General features: G+C 47.0%; 1 protein-coding gene across 1 annotated transcript in view; it reads left to right on the top strand.

Moving 5' to 3' along the window:
• Positions 1-7738, top strand: part of LOC137624268 (uncharacterized) — a 72169-nt gene that overhangs the window by 38188 nt on the left and 26243 nt on the right.

The raw sequence follows: 7738 nt of genomic DNA, 5'->3' as shown, positions 1-7738 counted from the left end.
TATTATTATTATTATTATTATTATTATTATTATTATTAATTGTACCCTTAAATGGTATTGGTTTAAATAAAACACAGCTTGTTTATTTCATGAACAGTTTTCCATTATCGTAGAATAAATTAGGAATTATATATTAGAAAATAATAGCATAACTGCAATGGAAATTCATGTGCAGTCATTTTGACCGCTTGGTCGTTCTAGGGGGTTAACCATCAGTGGCCGTTCTAGTGTTAACTAATTAATATTATTAGTTATTTAGTCTTCATAGCTAGGAAATATTTATATCGTGTTTTAGCGCTCATCAGACTCGGTCACTGTTCGACCCCATACTAGATCGCTAGCTTAGCCCTTAGGCTGGACAGCCTAGTGCTTGTTTTTATGCATGATATATACCAGTGTTCCTAGGTTAAGTTATGAAGATTGTGGCATTATTAAACATTATTTACTGTGATGTAAGTGTTTTCGCCTTCGGGGACCATATAGGGGACTGTGTTGATTGTGTATCATCTCCTCCTAACCTAATGTAGAAACCCCTATATGCTCCCTAATCCCCCTGCCTGCGGGCATTCCCTCTGGGTAGTCTTGCTTTCCCTTCTATATTGAGGAATCTTGTCTACAAACAGAGTATTTATCGCTTCTCTGCCTCCCCTAAGGGAATGACCCTCCCTTAGGGTCGTGCCTGAGAGATTAGGAAAGGCCCTGCCCTTCCTTAGTTGCACCTGGTTGGGTTACTCCATCCTCCCTGTGACTAGCGATGTGTCTTTCAAGCCTTCCTAGCCTAGGAGTTAGTCCTCCTACTCTAGGTTAGCTCTGGGGGTTGACTCTGCCTTATTATAGTTTGAGACGGTACATCTGTACCGTTCTCATTCTGGGCTACCTACCCTAGGTTAGGGAGCGTTCTCCCTTACCTTGGTGGCCGTTCTCATACAGTCTCTCCTCCTTAGAAAGACCTATTCTTCTCCCTCCCCACCTATCCCTTTGGTGTAGGCTTGCCTACACACTTCTGTCCTTAGTCCTACAACTCCTCCCTTGGGTGGAGTGGTAGGGCTAGTTATTCTCCTGGTGAGCTGGCTGCTCTGGTACACATACCCTTCATAGCGTTCTATGGGGGTGGTTGCCGGCGGAGGATTCCCCCCTCTTGAGTGCCCTCTAACCCTCCCTTGGGTTACCCCAGGCACCCGGCCTATTGCCGGCTCCCTGCCGCCGGATGTTAGGAGTATCCACTCCTATCATGAGTGCACTCTCTCCAGAGGGATGCCGGAGGGGTATGGGATCTTACCCCTTCCATCCCTCCTTACCTTTCTCTCCTTCTATCCTGGTGCCGGTCCCTTGCCGTCTCTACTGCCGGCGATACCGCCACTACTTCAGGTGACATCCTTTCATAAGATTCCTTCCTCCTCTAAGACATCAGCCTTCCGTGTGCCGGAGGCTGCCGCCTTCCGTTGGCTTACCGCCGACGTCCCACCCTTCGTTTTACCTAGTAACAGCCAGCCGACTTCCGGAGTCGGCCACCCACATGCCGACATTGATTGCCGGCAATCTAGGTATACGACAATATACACATATATCTTATGAATTGATCCAAGGCTCACCATGCCGTCAGCCTTCGGCTGCCGGAGCCGCCGCCGCCTGCCGACGACCCGCCGCTGTGCCGGCGGTCGCCATGATGGTATTATCCTTTAGATACTCAGTGTGTCTGTCTTGATGTCTTCCACCCTGCAGGACCGGCCTCCGGTGTGCCGTCGGTCTGCCGGTACCCTCATGAGACGTTAAGGGACATGCACCCCTTTCATGCCTGCCGGCAACATACCGACAGTCAATATACTGCAGCCAGATGGCTTGGCCACTTCCATATAGGTATTGTCTTACCATCCAAGATTGTGGCTATGCTGTTTGATTGCACATTACAATATTCCAGCATACTCTGTATCTTAGTGCAGTCGATTGCCGGAACCTACTTTTAATAAGGGGTTTATCCTATACCCCTTCTCCTCCAGGGATCTGAGTGGTCTCAGACCCTGCTACACTCTGGGGGCAATTTCTGTTAGAAGCCTAGCTTGGCTCATCCATATGGATTTCCCTCATTGTGACCTTCGGACACAAAAGAAATTGTTTACAGATAAGGTTACAGTAACCGTCTGGGCGGGATTCACAAGTATGTGTCTATCTACTTCCTTTCCCGCTCATTAATCTGAAGCATTAAAAGGCTTTTTAATTGAATTAATTTTAAAATTAGATGTTAATTATCTTAATTTTAGAGTAATGTAAGTCATTCCTATGCCTTCCATGTACTCATGATCTCTTTCTTTTACAGGAGGAGTATATGAAGTGTGAGAGTAACTTCTGCGGGGTGAAGCGCCCGGACTTCTACGGGCACAAGGCGTGCCGGACCCACGCCCCCTGCGCCGCCAAGAAAGGCGACCTGAAGTATTGGGACCCGCAGAACTGCAGTCTGCAAGAGTCGTTTGGTCGAGGCGTTTGACGATCCTCCATCTGCGGAGGCAAGGGACAACGCTAGAGAGAAGCTACGCAAATGGGTACGTGGCTTCCAGAAGAACGCCACCGGACCGTATCTTCCCAACGAAGACTTGAGGGCCTTGCTTTTCCCAAAAGCATCCAAAGACTGTGGTCCCCCGTGATCAGATTCCCACCGTCCAGATCGTGGTGGAACCTGACGTTGTCATGGCCCAGTCCACGCATGAGTGCCATCTAGATTCCGACAACGTGGAACGTATGTCGGAAGTGTCGGAAGAAACGGAGAAGAACCTCATGGGTGAGGAACTCGACTATGAGGAAGATCAGGTGGAATACCCTGATTCGGAGACTGAGGTCGCTCCTGCTCCTGCAGCAACTCCTGCACTGTCCGAGGAAACTGTTCCTTCGACTTCTGCCACCCTGGACCCTCTTCCATCGGCCACTCAAGAGGTCTTCAAGATGCTTGAAGCCCTCATGGAAAGAAAGCTACGAGAAACTCAGGAGCAATTCCGGACGACTCTCGTCAGCCTTAAGCAACCGAAAAGGATTTCGGTTAAGGACCTCCCCACCTGCTCGGAAGCTAACCCATGGAGATACGCCGAGCATATGCCAATTACAACTGGCAAAATCTACATTAGTGAAAGGGTTGGCTCTATCTTGCTGGAAGAAGTGGAGTTCTTCCCAAATTTCGAGGCTTATCCGGACTGTTACGTCCGACTCAGGTCCGGACCAGCCTCAAAGGAGGAGACCGAACCGAAGGAAGTTATCGTGTTCGATCTCGCGAAGGCCCAAGCTATGTTAGCCCAGGCAGTGAAGAGTAGGGGTTTCAGCAACTCCAAGATGCCGGCGCTTAGCAAGAAGCATCCAACCTTCGTTGCGCCAAATGCTGCGACCTTCCCCTTCATTGAAAAGGCCTTCACAGCGGTCTTAAAGGCAGAGGAGGAAGGGAAACCTTGCCCTGCACTGGAGGAGTGCAGACCCTTCTCCATTACTGTTCCCCCCGATGATAGGCACTGGAAAGACATCCAGTCAACCTTCACGGTAGGGAAACTAGAGCCTGACGTAGCCGGTCATCAATTTAATGAGGACCTCCCAAGGCTAAATGATCACCTCCTTCGTAGGGAACAAGATACGAAGGAGAGGCTTGCCGCGTCGCTCTCCCACCAGGTACAGCTTGAACTTATGGCCGGGGATACTAGAATCCCGGACTTTTATATGGTCCTAGCCAAATCGCACTTGGCAACTGTGACAAAGGACCTATATAGCTTCACTAGGGCTTGCAGAGCCTGTCGTGAATTCGTGTTCGCCAACGCAACGGTGAAACACGAACCCCGGAGGCTGATTTCCTCCAATATCTGGGGCAAGTATCTCTTCCCATCTTCTTTGGTGAAAGAGATTGTAGACAAAGCCGCCACGGAGAATAGGAACCTTCTCCATAAGTGGGGCATGTCACGAAAGAGGAAGTCCTCTCAGGATGATGGCCCTCAGCCTAAGAGGAAAACTCCGAAGCCGAAACCCCAGCAACGTCAACAGAGACGACAGTTTCCGGGTCCCGCTACTCCCCAAGTGGCCACGCAGCCACAACAGACCTTTCAGTCGGTCCCCCAACCAGTGGTGTCGCAGTCACCGGTCTTCACCCCTGCGTATGAGCAACACTCTACTACCTTTCGTCCCAGAGGTAGGGGCTCAAGCAGAGGCTCCGGCAGAGATTCTTCTCGCCGTCCCTCCAGAGGCAGAGGAGGAAGGGGAGCTAGCGGCCGAGGTGGCAAACCCTCGGGACACCAGAAGCAATGAAGTGCTTCCGGTGGGAGGAAGACTCCGCCAATTCCAGGATCGTTGGACCTTCGATCCCTGGGCTCACAGCATCGTCAAGAAGGGACTAGGCTGGAGCTGGACTCAACCACCCCCAGCCTTCCAGCAATTCTTCCAACAGTCAACCCCCCTTCTGGAAGAATATGTCCTAGAACTCTTGAACAAGAAGGTGATCAGGAGGGTAAAGTCAACCAGGTTCCAAGGGAGACTATTTTGCGTTCCCAAGAAAGACTCCGACAAACTCAGTCATTCTAGACTTATCCCCTCTCAACAAGTTCATTGCGAACAACAAATTCAAGATGCTGACTCTGCAACAAATAAGGACCCTTCTGCCTCAAAGGGCCTACACGGTCTCAATAGACCTGGCGGATGCCCACTGGCACATTCCAATGAATCATTACGCTTCCTCCTACCTAGGATTTCGACTCCAAAGGAAAAGTTACTCTTTCAGGGCCATGCCCTTCGGGCTCAACGTGGCTCCATGGATCTTCACCAAGCTGGCAGACATAATCGTCCAACAGCTCCGTCTTCAGGGCGTCCAAGTGATGGCCTACCTAGACGACTGGTTAGTCTGGGCAACATCGCCCGAAGATTGTGTAAGAGCCTGCAACAAAGTCACCCAGTTCCTAGAGCATCTGGGATTCAAGATAAACACGAGAAATCTCGCCTCTCTCCAGCTCAGAAGTTCCAATGGTTGGGAATCCATTGGGATCTTCAGTCACACCGCCTTTCTATCCCACAGAAGAAAAGGAAGGAAATAGCAGGGTCTGTCAGAAGACTTCTAAAATCCAAACGGATCTCAAGACGACCCCCCAGATGCTGAAGCCTTGATGAGGATGGGGGGCTTAGGGACTAGCAGTTGGGCTCTAATGAACAATGGGAACTACTTCCCCACTGGACCTCGGTGCCCAACTGTTGATCCAACTAAATTAGTCAGCACTTTCTCTCCGTTCCTTTGATTACTTCTTATTTTCTCCCATCTCTTCCTCTTGGGCATGAACTTGTTGACGACTTTAGCTTGTACGACTTAGGTTTTGACTGCTGCTTTGGATTTGGCGCAGGGTGGGATGGATGTCATGCCATCTCAACCTGTACAAATTTAGACGCCATCACCCTCTGGCAGACCCCATTGGGTGCAGACTAAGTCTGTTAAGAGTCGGGCTCCAATGATCCGGTTTTAAGTCACCCATATTTGCGGGTAATGGGTGATGCTAGGCATTGGAGTCGTCGGTGGGAGGGGCTAACTACCCCCACTGACCAGTGTACGCCCACCTTAAGAGAGGCAGCCCCTCTCTAATAGAGGACTGGTCCCCGCTGAAGCCTCTTCTCGTGTTGGGCCACATGGGATAGGAGGACTGAAATCCTCTGATAAGAGGTGGATAACCCGGCTTGCTTCTACTCCTAAAACTAACCCCTCTGTTGACGACCCGGAAACTCTAAAGGACCATGCTACTTATGTTCAAAAACAAAGTAATTTGGGTGACATGGAGAATTTGCGAATCCTTCACATCACTCAGATCCCCATTGAAACCAATTACGATGTTCTATATAAATTATTTCAATGTTATGGTCACATCAGGGAAATTAGGATGAGGCTTGAAGGTGACAAATGGGATTCATGGATATCATTTGATAACCATGATGAAGCATTCAAAGCTATCAATGATATCATAAATATTAAAATCAGTAATTTGAATTTTAAGGGTGCTCTTTGCGATCGGGTACCCAAGAATCTGGATGTATATAGGCCTGCAGATTGGATTGATAAAAGTATAGAGGTAGTTGTACCTTCCCAAAGAAAGCCAAAACCACCAAAGTGGCTTATTGCTCAATCAAAAGGGAGTACTGGAAATTATTTCAAAATATGTAAATTTCTTCAAAAGAAAGTAGGTACTATCGCACCAGGAGATATATCTCGGTTTGGAAAGAACAGTTTCCTAATAAGTGCCAAATCAGAAACTCAATCGGTTATACTTTCCAATTTAAATACAGATAACAAAGACATAAAGCTGGATGTGAAACCCCATCTAAACTTCAGTTATGGAAGGGGAGTAGTTTTTAATAGAGACTTATATGAATTCACAGAAGAGGAGATATTGGCCATGTGTCCTTTAACTGTGTGGAAAGTGCATAAAGTCCCTGGAACGTCAATGATTATCCTGACTTTCCAGGATGCTGATGTGCCTTTCCACATTTACATAGAGAATGAACGAATTAAAGTGCGAACTTTTAAGCAGAAGCCGCTGCAATGTTTTAATTGCTATAGATATGGGCATCCATCTAAAGTATGTAAGAATGATAAAATGTGTAGTACATGCTCTAATGTTTACCATGGAGACTGTACACTAGAGGCCAATTGTATAAACTGCAATTTGAATCACAAATCTACGGATAGGAACTGCCAGCAATATAAATTAGAAGAGGCTGCTCTCAATAAATCCAGTATTGAACACATAAGTGTGGGGCATGCCAAGAGACTATTGAGTAAATCAGCAAGTTATGCAAAAGTATTGAAATCCGGAGAAAAAATGAGGCAGGAGACATCCAGCCCACCTAATACAGGTACTGCCTCTATTCCCCAGAAAAGAAATTTGCCATCTTCTGATAGAATTCTAGAGGATAAGGCAAGAATATCACGTAAGACCTTTCTCACCTCTAGTAAACCTTTGTCCCCCACTACAAAGGATAATTCTAACCTCTCTCAGGCTATATCTTTGCCTGATTTGATGGAGATTCCACATGAAACAGAATTATCAGGTGCGCCTGTAGTGGGGAAAGCATCAAAACCTAATAAATCACCACCTGTCAATAGGAAAAGAGAGAGACCTCCATCTCTCTCACCCCCATCCATTAAAAACACAAAAGTTATGTCATCAAATAGATATGATGTTTTGCCTGTTGATATTTCAGATCAACAGGAAAACTTCTTGAATCAATCAAAAATTCAAGTGGAGGTCCACCATCCCCCACAAGAAATAGGTAACAACAACACTGAAAAGGCTAATATAAAACCTAATTTATCAAGACCCAAACTTAAGAAGCCTACAGAAAATATTGTCAAATCAAAAACTGTCAATGGGAAGACCTCATCAAAGATGTCTTCCAGAAAATAATACATAGTTTTTTCATCCATTTTGCAATGGAATTGTCAGGGTTTGAGGGCCAAATATGAAGAACTTAAGCTCTTAATTCACGAGCATTCCCCCATAATTGTATGTCTCCAGGAGAGCAAGCTTGATGCTAATACCCCTTGTCCTCGCGAATATATTAGTTATAGGACACCTTATGATCACGGAGTAGGGAGCCATGGCGGAAGTCTCATGTACATTCGTCGAGATGTTCCCCAAATACCTATATCTATACGTACAACCCTGCAGGCAGTTGTTGTACAAATTGATATAGGGAGAAAATATACAATATGCTCTCTGTACTTACCTCCAAATGATGATAT

This window comes from Palaemon carinicauda, chromosome 31, assembly GCF_036898095.1.
Source record: "Palaemon carinicauda isolate YSFRI2023 chromosome 31, ASM3689809v2, whole genome shotgun sequence".
Classification (NCBI taxonomy): Eukaryota; Metazoa; Arthropoda; class Malacostraca; order Decapoda; family Palaemonidae; genus Palaemon; species Palaemon carinicauda.
The sequence above is the reverse complement of the archived record's forward strand: the minus strand, read 5'-3'. Positions and strand labels throughout refer to the sequence as shown.